This window comes from Geotrypetes seraphini, chromosome 2 (genome assembly GCF_902459505.1).
Source record: "Geotrypetes seraphini chromosome 2, aGeoSer1.1, whole genome shotgun sequence".
Classification (NCBI taxonomy): Eukaryota; Metazoa; Chordata; class Amphibia; order Gymnophiona; family Dermophiidae; genus Geotrypetes; species Geotrypetes seraphini.
In genome coordinates this window covers 131,065,282-131,087,895 of record NC_047085.1, presented here as the reverse complement: position 1 = coordinate 131,087,895, position 22,614 = coordinate 131,065,282, and the positions used below count along the sequence as shown (strand labels likewise).

The 22,614-nt window shown below is 40.1% G+C and overlaps 1 long non-coding RNA gene across 2 annotated transcripts; it reads left to right on the top strand.

The window, feature by feature from the left end:
- The first annotated feature begins 3,133 nt into the window (after positions 1 to 3,133).
- Positions 3,134 to 22,565, top strand: LOC117355346. 2 transcript variants are annotated; one of them, XR_004538342.1, is made up of 3 exons: positions 3,134 to 3,728; positions 21,209 to 21,293; positions 22,215 to 22,565. It is a non-coding gene; the product is annotated as an uncharacterized LOC117355346 (long non-coding RNA). The 2 variants fall into 2 exon arrangements; XR_004538341.1 differs by having other exon boundaries at positions 21,209 to 21,297.
- Positions 22,566 to 22,614: the final 49 nt, after the last annotated feature.

Genomic DNA, 22,614 nt, shown 5'->3' with positions numbered 1-22,614 from the left:
GGCAACAAACCATTTTGTAACGAAAGTAAGTAAAAGTAAGAGGAAAAGAAGGCCATATTAGTTCTCAAAAGTAGTAGTTGAGAAGGTAAGGTAAAAAGAGGTTAGCTTTCATAAACTACAAAAGATCGCAGAAAGAGGAAGATGGGTAAAAATATCTGGAAAAGTTAAGAGAAGCTAGTTGAGTAGTCAGGAAAGCAAAGATGTAAATGGAAGAAAAAATATCCAAGACCTGTGCCTGGGCCAATCAGGCCCCTCCCAGTGCATCCCAGGGTGCACTGGGAAGGGGCCTAAGGCCCTGATTAGCCCAGGTGCCTAAGGTTCCTCCTATGGAAGGAGTCTTAGGTGCATGGGCCAATAAGTCTTAGGCCCCTCCCAGTGCATCCCAAGATACATTGGGAAGGAGAAGAGCCTCCATTTTGACGAGGCATGTCTGCCAGCAGGAGAGAGCGTGCATCCCTCCTGCCAATTCTCCATCAAAGGTATAAGGAGTGTGTGGAAGGGTATGTGGGGATGTCGGGCTCGGTGTCTCTCTTTGGAGGGGTATTGGGAGGATCGGTGGGTGGGAGGAAGAAATGAATTGGGGCTCTATCTGCTGGTTCAGCTAATCACAGCAGAGGAATACCTGATCAGCTGAGCTGGCAGGACTCCCCAAAGCTGTGGTTTCAGGGAGTCCTGCCAGCTCAGCTGATTGGGTATTCCTCTGCCACAATCAACTGATGGCAGACAGAGGAATATTGTCAGGATCTCCCAGCAAAATAGGCACCAGAAATGTAGACCAGGGTTTTCTGGGTCTACATTTCTGGTGCCTATCTGGCGCCTATGTAGGTGCTTGAGGCACAATTCTCTAACCGGCGCTGTCATGTGTCTGACATGCAATCGGCAACTACTTTTAAGGCAACCACCAACATGGGCACCAGTTAGAGAATCTGGGGGTAACTGATTATTAATACACTCCAATCTTGCACTTGATGTTGGTTTTAAAAAATGAATAAAGATATGGGGGGGAAACACACTCCAATCTTTCATGTGTAGTGATTTCATACCATTTGCTTAAAGACGTTTTATAATTGTAATAGCAATAGTTTCTTATGTCAATTTGTCCAGGCAATTTCATCTGTTCTCTTCTCTTATTGTCATAAGCCTGATCTTATAAACAGCCATCAGATAAGAAGCTTAGATCCTGAAGGGCATGAGATGGGAGTGGCTGCTGCCATAATTGTAGTTGCAATAACTGAAAACCAGGTAAATGTTTAACAGGTAATTGCTTTAAAATAGCATTAAGAGGCCAATGTATAAAGCTACTGCAAGAGACTGTCATGAACATGCCCATTGTGAATTCCATGATCCCCCACAGAATACATCGACAGGAGGGATGGGCCACACTGTCTGTAATGCTCTCAATAATTCAGTCAAATAAGTTACTTTACTAGAGATGTACTATTTTTATTTTTATACAATTTGTTCAATTTGTACAATTTATTTTTATACAATATCTGTTTCATATTGGATAGTTTGTAATTGCCGAGTTAGTCCTCTTTAAAGGTAATTAATAAAAAGATATGAAAAGGAGAGACCTTTTTTATTGGCTTAACAATACAATTTTTTCAAGCTTTCAAAGGCACAGCCTTTTACTGCAAGTCAATTAGGAGCAAAAGATGGCAGTATCAAAACATATGTAGTGAAACATGAAAAGCTTTTATTAACCTCTTTTATTAAAGCCGGCAGCGCGGACTGGCACGGTAAATGCTCCAATGCTCATAGGAATTGAATGGGCATTGGAGAATTTGCCAAGTGGAACTCAGCTGCATGGCTTTGTAAAAGAGGCCTAAGTTAATCCAATAAAAATGGTGCCACCTTATTTTCCTTTCTTTTATTTCTACGTATTACCTGTCTCAACACAGAAAATAGTTATTAATGACAGGGCCTCTTGGACACATACATAAACATTTTTCAGTGATTTCCTGGCAACTGCTTAATGAATAACATGAAAAAAATCAATTGCATCTCAGACACTTTCATATGATAATGTATGTTTCAATTAAACTGAGCTCTTCAATGATATTTTTCATTACCCTTTAGGGAAACCTGGATTCATCTGTATTAACATGACAGGGAATCATGCATCTTCTCAAAATGAAGATAATATGTTGCAAAGAGCTTCTGCCAGAATCTTTAAAAAGTAACAGGGAAATTTCTCCAGAGACTGTAGATGGAAAAGTATATGGGTGCAGTGAAATTGGGGTAATAAATACTTACTACCTGCACAATATGGGGTCTTTTTTTTATATTTCTTTATTCATTTTTAAACTTTCAACAAGTAATTCATTATACAATCATATATACTGTAATATTACTTATTAATCATACATTCAATGAAATCGTACTATAACTTCTCCCTCCCACTCTTCTTCCAATATAATCATATAATTTTATAAAATATAAATTCATCCCTCCCTCCCCCCCCCTTATACTTCAAAATTTTTTCTTTCAAAAATCATCTACTTCTACATCCAGCCGTTTGATTGTCCAGGCCATAACTAGTATGTCTGTCTTTATACTACATTCTAATCAAAAAAATTGTCCAAGTCCCAAATGCCTAGAAAAAGACCTTTTGGACGTGGGAGGGACCAGCAGCAAAGTGATGGCCACCCAGACATGGCAACAGAGTAGTGAGGTACCTTACAGGGCACGCTGTGAACTTCACAAAAAAAACCAAAACTATGGGGTCCTTTTACTAAAGCCACACCAGAAGTGGTCTGAGTGTGCCACTTATGTGTGTCTTTTTTGCATGCTAAGACCACTTGTGCAATAACCAGAAAATGATTGATTTTCCCATTTTCTGAATGAAGGGCCGTGTGCTAATTTCACCATTGGTGCGTAGCCATTAAAAAAACAGATGATCAATCTAGTAGTCTGCATTAAAAAAAAAAGTTACCATGTAAGCTCCGACTCCTATTTTGTAGGAGTTAAGAGCCCATGCGTTAACCCCGCACTAATCAATTAGAATGTGGCAAAGCCTCACTCGCTAGCTGATTAGCATTGGCATGCCTACTCTCCATCCCCAAACTTGCCCTCGTAGTGGAAAATTAGGAATTATTTTTTTAGCGTGTGGTGTATGCTCGTGCCTACGACTTATAGGGAATTCAGGAAACGCCTAAAAACACATCTGTTCCTGAAGTACTTAGGTAACTGGCCTATACAATCTTAATCCTCAACAATTGATCTTCGAATTGTTATTCACTAACTCTGAACTTTGTTTATTCCACTCAATCTGTAATACCTTTTAATCATTGTAAACCACATAGAACTTCACGGTCCTGCGGTATATAAACTGTTATTATTATTATTATTATTATGCCCACAAACAGGTAAATTTACCACAGGACACCAGTGCACATCCTGCAATCAGACTTTTACTGTGCAGTAAGTGCATGCTAGCAGTTTAGTACAATGACCCCTATATGAACAAAATGGCAGGAAATGAAGGATAATAAAATAGTAGAACCCAGTTTCTTTAAAATGTTGCTAACCTACTAATTCCTGAATCAGACTGCACCCATCTCAAAAATGAAAACAACTTTATTATAATTCTTCTTTTCAGATCTCACTGCACAAAGTTCAAGATCTCCTGTGAAGAAACAAAAGATTTGAGGAATAGATGCATATCCTTACTTCTATGAAACTGCTGGATCCAGTCAGAACTCTCAGCGTGATATGATTCTTCGGTGGTAAGTTTCTTGACATTTAACCCACTGCATGCTGCTGAGGAAAGGCGGGAGAGGGGGGAAATATGATAGAGATGTTTAAATCCCTATGTGGCATAAATTTGCATGAGGCGAGTCTCTTTCATTTAAAAGGAAACTCCGGAATGAGAGGGCATAGGATGAAGTTAAAAGGTGAAAGGCTCAGGAGTAATCTAAGGAAATACTTTTTTACAAAAAGGGTGGTAGATGCGTAGAACAGTCTCCCAGTAGAGGTGGTGGAGATAAAGACTGTGTCTGAATTCACAAAAGCATGAAAGCATGGGAATTCACGAAAGCATGGGATCTCTTAGGGAGAGGAGTGAGTGGATGATGTGGATAGGCAGACTGGATGGGCCATTTGGCCTTTATCTACCATCAAGTTTCTATGTTTCTACATCAAGTTTTCCCGGAAGATAACTGTCCTCAATTTTTTAATTAGCATCTGTTTAAAAATACTCTGTTGCATATATGCTAGTGTGAGAAGTTTTTTTTCATGGTAATGTGTTGAACAAATTAATACCAAACTATTTTGAGCTATTAGGGCTTATGTAGCGCAGGACCGTTCCGAGTCAGAAATGTGCCTGCATGACACACCTTCTAGAGCCCCATCCCGCCCACTGTGTCACAGCCAAGCAGGAAAGGCAAATAGGCAGACTGGGTGGGCCATTTGGCCTTTACCTACCATCACGTTTTGCTGTTTCTACATCAGGTTCTCCCGCGAAGATAGCTGACCTGTTTTTTAATTGTGAATAATTGTGCATATATGTTATGCATTATTCTAGCAATTCAAAAACAAAAAGGAATGGAGGAACAATAATTCAACCACCACACAACTCCATCGATTCACTGCAACGGCGTGATACTGAAAATCCTAATTTAATGGAAGAAAAAGCCTCAGGCTTGAAGAGAGCAAAGAAATGAGCTCAACTTCTAAAACATCACTGGCTTTAAAAAAAACCTCCACAACGCTGTGGGAAAATATGTTGAGGATAATACAATCAGAGAAGCACCCTTCTCTGGTTGTATTACCCTCGACACCCTTCTCTGGTTGTGTTACCCTCAACACATTTTCCCACAGCATTCTGGAGGTTTTATAAGCCAGTGATCTTTTGGAAATAGAGCTCATTTCTTTGTTCTCTTCAAGCCTGAGGATTTTTCCTCCATTAAATTTGGATTTTCAGTATCACACTGTTGCAGTGAATTGATGGAGTTGCGTGGTGCTTGAATTATTCTAGTAATTTGTGGATATATACGGTGTATAAATGGTAGCACCCACTTTATAGAATTAACCCCAGGATGCAGCCACTGCTATCCTTTAATTTAGGCCTACTGAACATCACTGCATCTCGATAAATTCATGGCTCCTCCCTCTCTCCACCTTTTTACTGTATAGAAAGTGTCAGGCTGTTTAGAGGGATTTTCAGCTTGGCATGCTCTGCATAGCATTTGAAAACATAGGGGATAGTGGATTTATATATTCACTGGTCACAAGTGGATGTATAAGTCCATTTAAATACTGACTTCACGATCTCTTCAGTGTCTATCCTAGAACCAATACTCTTTAATATCTTTCTTGACTCATTTATAGAGTTAGACCCGGATTCTCTATAGGGCGCTGAAATTGGCAGCCACCTAAAAAGCAGATGCCAATTGCGTGTCAATCATGCACTGGCGCCCTAAAGAGAATCACTTTGTTGCAAGGCGTGCCTATGTAGCTGCCTTACGATGCCTTTTGCCATTTCCAGAATTAGCCACGCGCTTGGTGGCATTAAGCACTGTAGAATGGCTATGTAGGCACGATTCTGGCACCTTTTATTTAGTTTTACCATTTTAAAGTGTTTCTGGCACCTTTTATTTAGTTTTTCTGTTTTAAACAGTGTTTCTCAATTAACTTAGGTACCAGTAGGGCACCTACCGACACCTAAGTTTTGGCGCTGTTTATAGAATAACCCCTTAGTGCACGGTGTCTGTATTGATTTGGGACTATTTATTAAACTTTAAAACAAAGGAAAATTGATGAAGGACCCTTTAAACTTTACTTGGTTCTGTCTTTCTTTGAGCTATTACCTTTCTATGGCCCTCTTTTACTAAGCTGCAGTAGAGGTTTCTACCACTGCCCGGGGTGCTAAATGCTTCATCTCTCAAAGAAATTCTATTAGCTCCGGGCCATCTACCATGGCTTAGTAAAAGGCGGCCTATACAGTGGTACCTCGGAATCTGAACGCCCTAGAACTCGAACGTTTTGGAATCCGAACCTTTTTTTGTAGTAAATTTTGCCCCAGAATCGGAACTCTGCTTTGGAATCGGAGCGCCCTGCACATTGTATATGTGTGTTTATGCACCAGAATCTGAATGCTGCTTTGGAATATTTGTTAATATTTTACCTTAAAATCCAGTGTATTTACTGTTAAAATTTGAGTTTGTGGAACCCAGGAACGGATTAATCCAGTTTCCATTATTTTCAATGGGAAAAATTGTCTTGGAACTCGAACTGATTAAGTTCGGATTCCAAGGTATCACTGTATATGTAATTTGTAGTCCCTTTCCCTTTTAATAAAGGCAGTATATTAAGACTAGGAAACCATAACCATTTTACAACTTGCTGTTTCCTACAATGAATTCAGTGTGTGGTAAAACAAAATCCATATCAGAATTCACTAAAAACAGTTCCTAAACAAACACTGTAGTGCTCAACATCTCTAACAATTACTGTAAAATAATTTCTATAATTTGCCAGAAGTTCTCAGGATTGTTCGCTACCACTCAACTAAATATGTTTTTTTGGAGCCTCAACAATTAATTAATTTTTTGGCTCTGTCCCGTTTGGATAAAGATAAATCTTGAGCTCTATAAGTAAAATGTGTAACTCCGCTCCCGCTGTATAGAAGACAGCATTACTTTGTTGTATAGATTATGCTTTTCTTTAGTTCGCCAGTTTAAAACTTCTTGGATCTAGAAAGTTCTCAGGATTAAAAAAAAAAGAACATTTCCTTGTTAAGGATTTGTAACAAAGAAAATTGACCAGTAAATGCATAGTAACACAGTAAATGACAGCAGATGAAGACCTGGTCTATCTAGTCTGCCCAACCGTACCAACGTTAAAAATTCATGATATAAATTGTCTATTTTCTTAGATATTTCTGGGCCAGAGATCTAGAGGTCTGCCTAGTTCTGTGCTTAGTTTCTAACTACTGGAGTCTCCGTCGAAGCTTACTCTAGTCTATCTAAACCATCCTAGCTGAAGCCCTTTCCAGCCCATACTCAACTGAATGGACATGCATGGAACAAAGACCGTGCAAATCCACCCAATACCGGCCTTAGTTACTACTACTACTACTATTTATTATTTCTATAGCACTGAAAGACGTACACAGTGTTGTACATTTTAACATACAATAGACAGTCCCTGCTCAGAAGAGCTTGCAATCTAATTTCAAGGTTGGGGAGATAATGGTAGAGGAAATGATTTAGTGGATATAGGTATCTGACAGCAGTGAGTGGGAGTTAAGAGTTGAAAGCAGTTTCAAAAAAGTGGGCTTTTAGCTTGGATTTGAATACTGCTAGGGATGATGTTCTTCAATAAATACCATCATTTTCTTATTAAAATATCCTGTTTTCAACCCATGGTTTGTTTTTTTACTTTTTCTCTCCGCTACCTCCCTAGGGAGGGCATTCCAGGCATCAATTACTCTCTCCGTAAAGAAGAATTTCCTAACATTACTCTAAGTCTACCACCCCTCAATCTCATTATGACCTCTGGTTTTACCATTTTCTTTTCTCAATCATTTTCCTTTATCATTCTTCACTTGGCACAATTAAGAAAAAAATTAGGACCTATTTTATTATGGGTTTGTAACATGGGCACAGAAGAGTTATTTGGAGGTTTAATGCTTGCAGTAACAATAACAATAATACTGTAAAGCAGAGGTTAACTAAAAAGGATTGAACCATCCTGAAATAAATCTAAATTAAATCTGAATGAAAGTGTTTGAATAATCTAAGACAAATAATTCAACTGAGATAAATCCACATTAGCTAACATAAGAACACAAAATAGAAGATAAATCCACCGCAGCTCCAAAGACAAACAAAAAACAACAGCGGAGGAAATGAAGAAACATACAATCTACATAGTATAGCATTCCAATAGGTGGATTTATTTGTGCAAAAGGTCGGCCATAAATTGTATGTTTCTTTGTCTCCTCCACTGTTGTTTTTTTTAGCAAACATAACACAATATAAAACGTACTCAGAATGAGTTTTGGTGCACAAATATTTTCAGAAATGGGCACTACCTGTACATGTTTTAATAACTCAAATTTGTGAATGTCTACTTGAATTTGAACCAATCCATATAAGTCATAGTAAAAAAAGAAAGAAATAGATATGAAATGGATCAGGATTGACTCTGGTTAGTTTTTTATATTCATTCTAAATATTGATCTGCTCCTGGGCTGAAAGTAATTCAGAAGAGGTGCACAAGTCCTGAAACAGTCTTATTCGAACATTTAAGCCAAGCATAAGAACAAAAAAATAGTCTCACTGGGTCAAATCAATGGTCCATCAAGCCCAGTAGCCTGTTCTCATGGTGGCCAATCCAGGTCACTAGTACCTGGCCAAAACCCAAGGTGTAGCAATATTCCATGCTATCAATACAGGGCAAGCAGTGGCTTCCCCCATGTCTTTCTTAATAACATACTATGGACTTTTCCTCCAGGAACTTGTCCAAACCTTTCTTAAAACCAGCTACGCTATCTGCTCTTACCACATCCTCTGGCAATGCAAAGACCCTGCATACTAAGACTATACAGGATGTAGCTGGGAGGACCAAGATGGGTTCCACCAGGTCTGGCAGAGCCCTTCCCCACATGCTCAGATATTTATTCACCTGCCGGGTCCTCCACATGATACAGTGGAAGAGACAGTGTTAAAGGCTGCCTCTCTGGTCAGCGGGCCTTTCTTCTACTGCGTTCCACCACTCTGATACAATTTCCTGTGGGCGGGACACAGCAGAAGAAAGGCCCTGCCAGCCAGAAAGACAGCCTTTAGCACTGCCTCTACTGACAAAACGTGTGGAGGATCCAGTAGGCAGGTAAGTAGCTGAACACAGGGGGAAAGGATGCGGGATCCTGGGGGAGGAGGTCAAGAGGTGGTAAGAAGCATCAGACCCAGGCAAATGGAAAAGAGGGTTCAGCTGCAGGAAAAGAGGGTTCAACTGCAGGTGTCCCCTACCTTTGGGAGAGCCCTGGACATTTTGCAAGGCTCGCTTAATGGTAGCTATGCCCCTGACAGAATAAGCTGTGAAATAACAAAGAACAAGTTAGCCAATCAAACCAGTACTTTAACAACAAGACTGGATGCCTCACATTTGACAAATGGTATTTTCAAACTATGACAAGTGTGTTTTCTCTGTATTACAAAGTTCTGTAGATTACCAGTTCACCAGATTCTTCCTCTGCTCTCATCTTCTGACCTACCTCAAATGCAGACCTTCTCTTTCATCCTTAAGAAGAAACAAATGTTTGCTTCTGCAGAGGATGGTGTGATTTCAGGCAAAGGAAGAAAGTAGGAGGTCAAGGCAGGTCATGTTAGGGAAGGGACTATATCAAAGAAGGCTTTTCTTGGCCAGTGATAGGTTTATAAAATATTAGTTAACTCAAAATTCTGTCTTCCTACTTAAACAAAAAGAAATCACTGGCACAGAAATATTCACAGCACTCAGCTTGCTTCAGAACCATTTAAAATAAACAGGTTTTTACTCGTCTCTCTTTAGCCCAGTGTGTGATTTGAGTGTGGCACTCCCTAAACATGTCAAGTGAGATCTAAAAGCAATCTAAATAGGGAGTGCACTACAAATAGTGCAAGAATAATGCTACACATTTTTCTTTTGTCTCCTTTATACCATTCCCCTTTTCCCTCTTTTCTTTATAAAAGGTGTGATTTTATCTTGATCTTATTTAACCCTTTAACAGCATGCTGAGTACAGTACTGTATGTACTGTAAAAATCAAGCATGTGAAAGATGTTTTCTTATTACTTTACAAAAGTTTTCAGAAGCTTAAAACTGTCCTGTAGTGAAAGTGTGTTAGGTGCTTTAGTATAACATTCACACCAATATCAAATGTCCCGGAGGGTTAATAGATAATACCAATAAGACTCTTACTTTTCTGAAATGGTGGGTTATAAGAATGATTAATAAACTGAGCAAATGCCCAGCCATCATTCAGCCTGCGTGAATACACGCCCGGAATATCTACTGAAGACACTTTACTATCTGGAAAAATTGATAACAACGGAGGAGCCCCTAAGATAAGTTCTTGGAAATCGCTAGTTTGAGCACTTTTTTTTTTTTTTTTTCCAATTCTTTATTCATTTTCATATCTCATAACAAGTATACAATAATCATTCAAGATTCATACAATTCACTTGTATAATTCATATAATATTAAATCTTATATTATCCCCCCTCGTATATTTCATCCAAGAGACCCATCTGTCCACAATAGAATCTAGAAAGCTGGAAGGGGGATGGATTTCAATAGTTTGAGCACTTTTTTGATATGATGGATTGTACTTTTGAATAACGTATTTATTTAACACTTGTACTTTTTGGTGATTTATATTAATGCACACAATGTATACCTATGATGGTGCTAAGCAGGCATGAGAAGTAGCCCCTTTACTCATTGTTTAAGCCTGAGCACTCGGGTTTCTGAGGCCTATAGCTTTGACCATTGCACTGAGGTTACATCAATAATATTTAATTATTTAACATTTAATACTTTTATGGGCATTTGCTCATTTTATTAATCATTCTTACAACCCACCATTTCAGAAAAGTAAGAGAGGGAGTATTATTGGTATTAGTGTAACGTTCAGCATTATTAATCCACCCACCTCTCCCCCATTATCTCTTAGGCCATAGCTTCCTCCTTTATTTGATAATTGAACTCAATAAATCATAAATACCTTAACAGCACCCCTCTCAGATCAATCCTGTAAAAACATAATTGGGCATGTAGTTTTAAAATACTAGGCAACATAGAAAAGAAAATACAAGTTCATATGAAGAGCCTTTAAGTTCCTTCATAAAGTCATCTCATAATTTAAAGGGGAAGTTATCGTGTGTTACCATCAAGATGGGTTATTTTACTCTTAACTCAGGTCTCACTGCATAAAATCAGAGCCGAGCTAGAATAAGACAAGTTAGGGAGAACGGTATAGAAAAATTGAATAAATAAATAGTGGTAAAATAACCTGTCTTTAATGGCAGCCCACATTGATAACTCCTCCCCCCCGCCCCCTCCCCCCCCCCTCCACACACACACATATATACACCATCAAAACCAAGACCAAGCCAAGCATTAGCAGATACGGAGTTTTCTATACTCTTTGAACCTACATAGAAGAAAACATCAGATAGACACCATACAGTCTGCCTATACCATTTTGTTGTATATTTTGTTCTGGCCCTTCAGTTAAATCAACAGATGAAATGAACAGATAGCTAGGTACACTGCCCATGTAAGGTCATCCCAGACGTGCATTTTTTTTTTCTTTTTAGTCATAAATGCAAACTTCTGTGATCAGCTAAAAACAAAATATATTCATTGAAGAGTGAGAGAGCTGTGAACTGATTTGATAATATCTAAATACTTTTTGACTGACTCCCTGCCATCATTTCCTGATCCCCTACCTTCCTTATGTATTCTCTAGATTTTTGGGTAATTAAATTCCATGATGATTGCCTGGTTGTAAGTACACTTCCCCCTCCCCATTCGCAGTTTTAGGACTTGCAATTCCGATTATTTGCGATTTCCCCCACCTCCCTCCTGCCTCCCGGACCTCCCCGGACTTTACCTGGTGGTCTAGCGACCTTTCGGGACAGGAGCGATCTTCCTGCGGTCCTGCCCCATGCAGATCACTCATCCAAAATGTCTGCCATGAATGCCCATCGTAGTCTCCACCCCCACCCCAGTCTGCTCATCACCCCAGGTACTGTCTTATCGCAAGCACCTGTTCTTAACAGCAACTTTGCATAAATTCTAGGCCTGAGTTTCTGTTATCTGTGAGGGACCACTTAATTGATCCTAGCTTCTGCCCCCCTTCCCCCCCCATAACAAACAAACCAAGGCCTTAACCCATTCCCTCTAGGGCCTCCTGAAGTACGATATTGAATATCTAACAGGTGTCTGGCCTGTGGAAACTTATACTTCCTTCTTTGACTCAATTATGATAGACCCTAAAGCCTCCTTGTGACAATATCCATTTGCCCAAATGCTTATCAACCTTATTATCACATTTCTTTCAATTTCATTTTGAAGTTCAGTTTTGTGATCATGTTTGACCATCGCCACTTAGCATCCTGGACACAACTCCATTAAATATCTCAAATCAGTCTGAGATATTTCCAAAAATCTTTGTACAGGTTCTTTCCCCGATATCGTATCCCCCTAAGTGTACAATTATCTGCAAATCAGTTTTCACTTGCAGTTGCTTTCTGATCAGCACCCTGATATGAGCCTAGAATATACCACAGATTCCCAGCTTATGCCAAACCCAGACATGGGCATAAGGCCAGGTTAGCACTCTTCTGTGTGCCCAGTGTATGAAGGAGTGGCCCGTGACTCAGGTATCTCTCTTCATTTCATTGTCACACCCTGAAAAATAAAACAAGAAGATTGATTTCCCCAAGTAGAAACTATTGCTGGTCTCACATAACCTTTGAAAACAACAGATTTCCACCTGCCTATCCAGACTCTGACACTCTGCTATTCCAGCCATTATGGCACGTGTCAAGCACCAGTCCTAAAAGAATTCATGCCATACATTCTGAAATCTTCCCCACTTGTCTAACATTTTTATCAAGATAGCACTGAACTGAAACTTAGAAAGTGGGCTCCCACTGCTAAGGATTACAATTGCTGGTCTCCCTAATGTTTTAAAACAAAAGGAATTGACCTCAAAATATCTACAAAGAAGAAAATCCAGAGACGACCAAAAAAACTCTGTGGAGTGACAATGTTCCTAAATGGACTTTATTTGAAAGTGTCAAAGTTTCAAAGGTACACTGAAATCATCCACATAAAATAATTTCAACCACATAAAAATAAATCATCCACATAAAAGCCTTAAAGGACCTAGTCCGCTAGGGATACAGGACCCAACACGGTCCACGTTTCGGCAAAAAGTCTTCCTCAGGGGTCCCTGGGGGTCCTATAAAGGTGAATACGTGGGAAACAATTATGTGGTGAGCCGGAAGTGAGACACTGCTTGCGTTTGCAATAGAAAAGGGTCCTTATCCCTAGCGGACTAGGTCCTTTAAGGCTTTTATGTGGATGATTTATTTTTATGTGGATGATTTCAGTGTACCTTTGGAACTTTGACACTTTCAAATAAAGTCCATTTAGGAACATCGTCACTCCACAGTTTTTTTTGTTTTCTCCCTAATGTTTTGCCTGCAAAAAATCTTACATATTCACCACAAGACAAACTGGTGACTCCTATATCCTGTCCTTTGGATCTTTTATTCATTTTTTATTTATGGATCCTTAAACGTACTGTTGCCTCCAGTCACTTCTGTATTCCTTGCTGGCAAACCCTTCTTAGTTGCCCTATCATTTGACCCTGCTACCAACTCACTCAGCCTTATTAATCCAAAGAAACCCAAAACAAAGATAATTTTTGAATTGCACCTCATAGTTAAACAACAAAACTTTTAGGAATAAGATGACCAGCTTTTTTAATACTTCATATGTGACTGAAAGCTTTCCATCCACTCTCGGCTCATTCCTCCTTGCCCACGCTCATAAAATCTTTTGCATACAAATCCTGTCAATTGATTACCACAAATTTATTTATTTATTTAAAATAATTATATTCCAATCTATCAACATTTCTAGGCAGATTCCAATATACATACCGTATTTTTCAGACCATAAGACTTAGAGGAGCCAAGAAAAAAAAATTTGGTTCAGAATTTTTTTCTTCTTGGTTTTTCCTCCTCTACACATAGGTGCATCTGGTGGTCTGGTGCTGGGAAGCCCAAAAGCCTGAAGTCCGCAGCCGCCCAAAGCCTGAAGCTGCCAGAAGCCACCCGCAGCCCACCCCCCTCCCGCCGGTACCTTTTTTAGTGGCGGTGGTCCGGCGCAGTCTCCTGGATGGCTGCCTTTGTGTTAGAAGAGCGACGCACAATGCAGGACCGTGACCTTTGCACTTCCTGCCTGGTCCCTCACCACTCTATGATTGGCTGCAGTCAGTAACTGGTGATGAAAAGTGTTTTATGGTCCCAAAAATACAGTACTTAATTTATAACAAACAAATACATTAAAACAACAATTACTTAATAAGCTTCAAAACACTTAATGAAATATATATATATATATACACAAACAAAAAAATCTTGAAACAGTCACATCACCAAGCTCTCGCAGTTGCTCAGGTAATTGGTTCCATAACTGGGTCCTAACCGTAGATATCACCATCCCCTCTTCACTTTCCCTGAGGAATACTGAATTATCCATTCCTCCTCTAGCTATGTTGCCCTAAGAATTTGGAAATTACGTTTGGATATTCCAATATCCCATAGCTGTGCTGGAACCTCTACTCTTCCTCGACTGTATGTGCAGATACAATCTTCAAAAGATATTCCACTTGAAAAAAGGAAGAGAATCTGCAATGGAACATGCATGACTGTCACTGATATATTAAGAGCCCCCCCCCCACACACACACACACACACACTACCAGGGGGCACACTCGGACGTCCCACAACAATTTGGGGATCAGTGCACACTTCCTGTCTGGGGATAGAGAGTAGGCATATTCTGCTCTAATTGGTTAGTGCAGCTACATCACCACACTGCCAACCAGTTAGCACATAGGCCCCCTTTTATCAAGCCATGTTAGGGATTTTTATCACTGGCCTCTGCAGTAAAAGCTCCGACGCTTGTAAGAATTGCAGCTGGCGATGAACAAACCCTAACGTGCGTACCCCCACCCGCGTAGCAGGAGATAAGATGAGTAATTTATTACTAAAATATATCTATTGAAAAAAATCTAAAAAGTATTGCTAAATAAGTAACATGACCAATGACGATTAGGGATACCGACTATGTCTGTATGATCTAAAGTCTAGTGGCATACAGATGGTATCTCTGAGGTCTGCGAGTACATTGAGATAAATTATTGCTACAAGCGTTTACAAGATCTTCTTATTGATATATATATGTTGATTGACTTGAAGGAAGATTAGAAAACCTATAGAGTCAGTGGTTAGGTTGTATTGATAAAAGTGGGGCATAGTTAGTGTGCAAGCCCTTACCGCCTAGAAAACAGGTGTCGGTAAATGTTGACAGGCTAATGGCCACATGCTAATGGAGAAATTGATGGCATGTGGCCATTAATGGAGAGAATGGAGAATGGGGCCATTGTACTGTCACACTACAAGTGACCTCAGTGAGTGAGATAGACCAAAACTGGGGATAGCGCTGGCCACGTTTTAGCACAGCTTAGTAAAAAGGCCCCTAAGTCTCAGGAAAAAAACACATATTCTTAATAACCCTGAAATCTATAAACATTTTGCTGCTTGATAATTTGATTTCTATTACATTACATCAAAATAGAAATCTTATTTGCTGCTGATCCCCAAGCTATTAATGCCACTACTCTTTGGAACTGCTCCAGGAAGATCATTTTCTTGATTAATCCACTGCCCCCCTCCCCCCATCTTCTTGACCAATTGGCAGTATATGAGAAACCATGCAAAAATACTCCAAAACCTACTGCCCTCATATCCCTATTTTTTCATCCAATTTTCTTATAATGTTCTCCCAAGGGAGCTCAGAACGGTTTACATGAATTTATTCAGGTACTCAAAGCATGTTTCCTGTTTGTCCTGGTGGGCTCACAATCTATATAATGTGCCTGGGGCAATGGGGGGGTCAGGTGGCTTGCTCAGGATCACAAAAGGAGCAACGTGGATTTGAACCCACAACCTCAGCGTGCTGAGGCTGTAGCTTTAACCACTGTACTACACTCTTCCTATAATACTTACACACCACTACATTCCTTCAGGAAAAGCCTTCCAAATCCCAGATTCTCCCACGTAGAAAAAGACACTCTTACGAAATACTGCTTTCTTTTGACCCTACTCTTCCACCCGCCACCCCCACCCCCGCCAATACTGCCAACTTCAGAATGAGTTGGAAATCGCCAGCCTCCTTTCTTCATGTCACCAAAGTACTTTTCCAAATGGTGATTGCAGAAATGGGCCACTAGTCTCCTTAGCTCAATTTTGCTTTCTAACCTCCTTTTGACCATCCATGCCAGGTCAACAGCCAGTTTACAATCCCCGTTCTTGTTCCCTATTCCTAGACCACTACATGGAATTGTAAATCCCCGACTGAAACCCTCCTGTAATAATTTTACTGCCCTATGATTGGGATACCCCTTCAACCAATCCTCCAAAAAAAATCAATCCTTATGACAAAGAGGCTTTATTACTTATACCTCTCCTCATCCTTCTTCGTACGTTTTTGAACATTTTGATGCTGCCTGTGCTGCTCTAACACTCCATATACCTGTCAGAACTTGCAGTCCAGGAAAAAGCAAGTAGCTTTATTAATCTGCAATGCACATTGCAAAGGCTTCTGCCTGCTTGGTTACAGCTGCATTCTTTTATGTTTCTTCCAGCACCTTTTGGGCCCTGAAAAGAATGCTCCTGCTCATTTGTCACTGTGCCTCCTACACCTATGTCACTTTTATTAATCAGCTGAATTAACCAAAGTTTGATATCCTGTTAATCTCAGTTAATGAAATGGTCCTCCTTAATCCTCTCTCTAAAGCACTCATCAGAACAACCCTTCATAATCCTTATGGGCTCCCATAATACTGTCCACATATGCTGGGTATGCACCGTACTGAGAAGCATCAAGGTGCCCCCCACAACACTAGCCTATTTTAGGAAGCACCTCACCCAAATAAATATATTCTTTGGGACGCCTCTCATTTTCACCATCCTTTTTTCTTTTTCTGTTCTTTCTGCTCCCTCCTCTCTCTTCCAATACTTTATATAGCTAGCTAGCGTATATGCTGGATATTCAATGCAGGTGCCCAGATGAGGCCTAGCATTATCTGGGGATAGTGCCAGCAGGGGACCAAAAAAAACCCCAAAATACTAATCGACATCAGCTGAATATTTGCCATCCAAAAATCTGAAAAGAAGCCTTTAATATCTTTATCAATTTCCCTTCCCATGGTGGCATCTGAGTGTAAAATAATCTACTAAGGAACCTAACAAGTGGTCTGTGAATTCAACTACTGCTTTTATGTTTCGCTGTGGCTGTGTGTGCACAATTAGCATTTGGTTTTGGAAAGATACAATAAAATTTATGTGCTCCTGATCTAGGAGGATTAGCAGTTTTGAAGAAATCCAGTGTACACACCTACCCATGTCTGAAAGACAGTTACACTCATGCAAGAAGTGATCTGACAGGTTTTGCTTTTTCTCTCTCATTTTCCTTTATGAGAGTTCATTATACAACCACTGGCCTCAGTACAGGCACAATTACCGTAATAACCATGAGTCAGACTTTGGATTCTTAAATTAAGGGAATTGGTACAACATGTAATCATCATCAGTGCCATTACTGCCCCAAAGTGTGTTACTGTAATATTTATAATCCATGTTTTCCAGTTAAAATTGTTTATGAGACTAGAGAATATGATGGCAAATAAAGACAAGGCTTTCTATGGTTATTCCTTGCTTTCTTCTCATTCTTCCACAACCTCTACTGTACAGCTATTCCACCTATCCACTTCCTTTCCTGTGAAGAAGTACACTTCTCCCTCGGTATTCGCGGGGGTTAGGGGCAGAGCCGGACTGCGAAGTGTGAAAAATCACGAATAACTCTGTGCCAGATCTGACTCACCCCCGAACCCTACCTGGTGGTCTCTCCCTCCGATCGCCTCCTTCCATGCGTGTTGCATGTTTGCAGGGGCCAGTGCGGGTTCTTTGGTCTCCTCTTTCCCCTCTTTGGGCCAGGCACAGCGAAAATCATTCCTCTCTGGGCTGGGCAGCCTGTGCCGGCCTTATCTTGTGGTCTAGTGGGCTTTCGGGGCAGGAGCGATCTTCCTACGCTCCTACCCCGTGTAGATCGCCAATAGGAAATGGCTGCCGTGAGCTCCCTTAGTCTCTCGAGACTATTATGGGAGCTCATGGCAGCCATTTCCTATTGGCAATCTGCATGGGTCAGGAGCGTAGGAAGATTGCTCCTGGCCGGAAGGGAAGGCGGGAGGGAGGCGGAGAAGGTCCTTACCAAGTGGCTGGAGACTTGATCATCGAGGCCAAAAGAATTGCCAGAATGGATTCTCTTTCCCACATCATTGAGCTAGAGACTCTGTTCTGTGAATTCAAATAGCAGACGAGGAAAAGCCATATAAAAACAAATGGTTTATTGACAGAGCTTTCACAGTCTGGGAAGAGCAAGCCCTCAAAATTTCAGTGCTCTTCAAAGAGAGAAAACAAGGCAAACAGATTTATACCCTGACATCATTTGTAATAATTATCATGCTTTAGAATACAATGGCACAGTTGATCACATGACTTCCTTTCCAAAAATGTTTTACGTCATATTAACATTAAAGTCCATTCTGTTAAGTTTTTAAACCCAGCAGGTGGCAGTGTTTCACTTTTCTTCCTAAATCAGTTTTGATCTTTGACCTTTCCAAGTATCAATCATGTCAGTTACAAAGCCCTACTTCCTCAAAGTAGTATTGTATTTTCTAATCTATAAGAAACAGATTCTCTGTAAAACACCCAAATTTCCTGTTCCTTTGAGAACCTTATCCCATAGATCAGGGGTAGGGAACTCCGGTCCTCGAGAGCCATATTCCAGTCGGGTTTTCAGGATTTCCCCAATGAATATGCATGACATCTATTTGCATGCACTGCTTTCAATGCATATTCATTGGGGAAATCCTGAAAATCCGACTGGAATATGGCTCTCGAGGACCGGAGTTCCCTACCCCTGCCATAGAGACAATGATATATAAATCTATGTCTCTTAAGAGTCACAAAATCAACCAAATCAACCTTCTGAACTTCCTAGCATTAGCTGAAATGTAGAATCAGCAATTTAGACAGGGAATGCCAATCTGTGAACTAGCTAAATCTATTTATTACAAGGCCTCATGGCTGAGTTTCTAATGCAATGTGCAGATAACTGTATTTTTTAATGAATTCACTTAAGTTTAATTAATTCACAATCTCAGTTTTCATATCATCGGTAACAACTGTCACACCTGTAAATTCCAGAAATCGTCAACAGTCCGAAACAAATCTTTTTTTTTCCCCCCTTAAAAAAAATCGCGAATAACTGAATCTGCAGATGCTGAAACCGCAGATTCAGAGGGGGAAAGTGTATTTCCTTGTGCTACTCTTCATTTTTACTTTATGTGACCATCATATTATGACTTCTTGTTCCAGAAATTCTTTTCCCCTGAAAAGTGGCCAGTGGTTAAAGTAGCTGCCTCAGTACCCTGAGGTTGTCAGTTTGATTCCCAGTGCAGCTCCTTGTGACTCTGGGCAAGTCACTTAACCCCCAGGTACAAAATAAAGTATTACATTACATTAGTGATTTCTATTCCGCCTTTACCTTGAGGTTCAAGGCGGATTACATAAGAATTGTTATGATCTTAAGAAGTACACATTGATAAGATATTAAGAACTACTTAAGGAATAGGTTGAACATTTTCTAATTTGCTAAGGAGTAGTTGGTAATGCAGGAGGAATTCGGAACATTATTGGTTGTGTTATATTGGTTTTATGTATTTTTTGAAGAGTAGGGTTTTTGTTTCTTTTTTGAAGGTTTTGTAGCCTGTGGTCGAAGTCAGCAGATTGGTGAGTTGTCGGTCCAGTTTCACTGCTCTGGTGGCCAGTAGGTTGTCATACATTTTTCTTCATTTGACATTTTTCATTGGCGGGTGTGTGAATAGTGTGCGAGTTCTCCTGTGTCTGTTTGAGGTGGAATGAGTTAGTCGATTGATCCAGTAGGTAGGACTGTTTCCGTTTATAGCTTTGAATAGTAGGCAATGGAATTTGAAGTGTACTCTGGCTTGTATTGGGAGCCAGTGTGAGTCGTGGTATGCCTCCGTGATGTGGTTGTATTTTTTCAATGAATAGATAAGTCTTAGGGCTGTGTATGATGTTTTTATTATTTTGTTGATTTGTGGTTGCATGGTACACCTTCTGAGGAGTTTTAGTGTGGGTTGAATGGGGTATGAGATTGAGTTTATTACTAGGTTAGTCAAGGTTGGGGTTTTGCTGTCTTCAAGGAGGATGAAGTTTGTTTTGTCTGGGTTAAGTTTTAGTTTGTGTTCTTTCATCCATGTTGCTACTGTTTCAAGTGTTCCGTGTATTGTGCCTATATCTGTCTAAAATAAGTAAATCGCTTTGATTGCAACCACACAGAAAAAGAGGTATATCAAGTCCCATCCCCTTTACCCTATCCATTTAGAAGGTTATTTTAGAAGTATCTTCACTGAAAGTAGTGTCATTAGAACGTGTACATCAAATATTGATGTATATGGTGATTTCAGAAAGCTGCTGTTTTACACAGAGATCCATACTTTTAACCAGTGGTTTACCTAGCATATGTGACACCCGGGGATGATCATTTTTTAACCACCCCCTCTCCTCATATGAAAAACATGATTTTTGGTAATAATACACAAGTCTCACAACAAGAGTGTATCTAGGATAAGACAGCATTTTACAGTGCAGAGTGCACTTGAACATCAATACACCCAGATTAGTACAGATCGATCCTGTACAGTCAGTGCCAACAGAAAACCATGTCTTTCATACACACAGAACACAGAAATACCCTTAAACATTACTGTAACCAATGTGGATATTTTTTTTTTATTGTTTAAAGATTTTTGCAAGAAATAAAAGGAAAGTCATACCTGTATGTAAACCATTTTGAATGCGGTTGTAAAACTATTAAAAAAAAAAAAAAATCAGTATACAAGTCCCAATCTCTATCCCTAGCAGCTCTAGCCCATTTTTCCTCACTGATACAGGAAGAAGAAAAACCACGAGGTAGCAAAAAAAATGTATTATACTTCCCTTTGCTCTCCTGAGAACCTAGTTTTGTAAATAGCACTGTCTTCCCTCTGGCTAGCATTTCCTTTACTGTAACACCAACACAAAGGTTAATATTTCATGTCATGTATTCATCAACAATTTGGCTACCTACCATTCTAAGCAAGTTACAATCAAGATTTATAAAAATCAAAAACATAAAGCTCTCCCGATTAGAATAATAATCAACAGTAAAACATATTCATCTTCCTAAAAGCTTTTAAATTATGTTTAAGTTTCATTTTAACTCATTGGAACCTTGCCTCCTCTCTATTTTTACTCCCCCCCCTAAACTGAAGGCTTTTTCTTTTCTTTTCCAGGCACCTCCACAGAATGCACAGCAGATGGAACAATTTTGGTCATGCCAGCCATTAACAATTATGCAGGTCTCTCTCTCAGGAAGATGTACGTAAGTTGGTCATCTTAATTATTTTTCAAGCAGAAACTCTTTTGTGAGAGCCAGGACCATCACTGAACAAAGCAGTGGGCACACTGGGCAAGGGAGGAACCCATCTCAATAATACAGCTGGCTTGGTGGGGGAAGGACAAGAATTCCTGTCCAATGATGTAGTCAATCTGGCAGCCCTTTAAGCACAGTTGAGAGAGATTCATGTAACTATAAGCTCTACTCCCCCACTTTGTCTCCCTCAGTCTATTCCCCCAATCTCTCTCTCTGTTTCTTTCCCTCCCTCAGCGTATTCCTATTCCCACCTCCAGTCTTTGTCCCTTTTTTTCTCTCCCCTAGCCATTCTCTCTGGCCAGCTGCTGACCACAAGCACTGTTTAATCAGTGCATAATTTCCCTATTCCCATCCTAGCTAGTTTTAACCTCCAGCCACCAATCAATCAGCCCCAGCCATGCTATCTCCACCCCCCCTAGCAGAATATTCAGACTCCCACATTACTGTCAGTCTCCCGAGGAAAGCGCAGAAGTGCCTGAAGATAACAGAACACCTGAAGTGTGTTCTAACATTGGATTTTATGGCATTTTTAATTAATCTACAAGCTGCTTTAAGGATCCAGTAAAGTATGACTATAGTCCAAACAAAAACATTCTTCCAGAGAATGGTGGGGGGGGGGGGGGGACAAAGCAGCAATCAGGAGCAATTAGAGCCACTAGTGATCCCCACCAACCCTCATGTGAACAATGCTAATGTAAGTCTGACCATTAATGATAGTCTGGAAGATATCATACTTTCAAGGGCTCAGGGAGCAAGTGAAGAAAGAGAAGTGGTCAGATACCAAAGAGTGCATCAAAAACTCAAACCAAATTTGTCTTATTAAATGTGTAGTGGCTGACTGGTAACTGATTTCTCTTCTAAAACAGAAGACCGGTATATACACCCGGTGAAAGGAGCATATCATCCAAGAAAAAGAAACTGCGAGCTACTGGAAGTGAAACAGACCAATCCTAAAACCCAGGGAACTTTTCATTTCTCTTCGGAATGTCAAAAACTTGATTTCCAATAGACAACCGAGGAAAACTTTACGAACGTTGTTGTTGTTTTTTTTCACGCTGTAACAGGACAGCCTCTTCTTATAAGTAAACTGTATAAACAGGAATAACACCTTCCAGGACCACAGCAACAAGGTTTCCCTCACAAAACTAAAACCCCGGAACCTAGAGCGTTCTACCACTTAGCCCTCCTCACCAAGGTCCTGCAACCGGAGCAGCGCGCGCAACCCGTCCACTGGGCGGGGCTTTCCTTCCCCACCCCCTTCCCCCA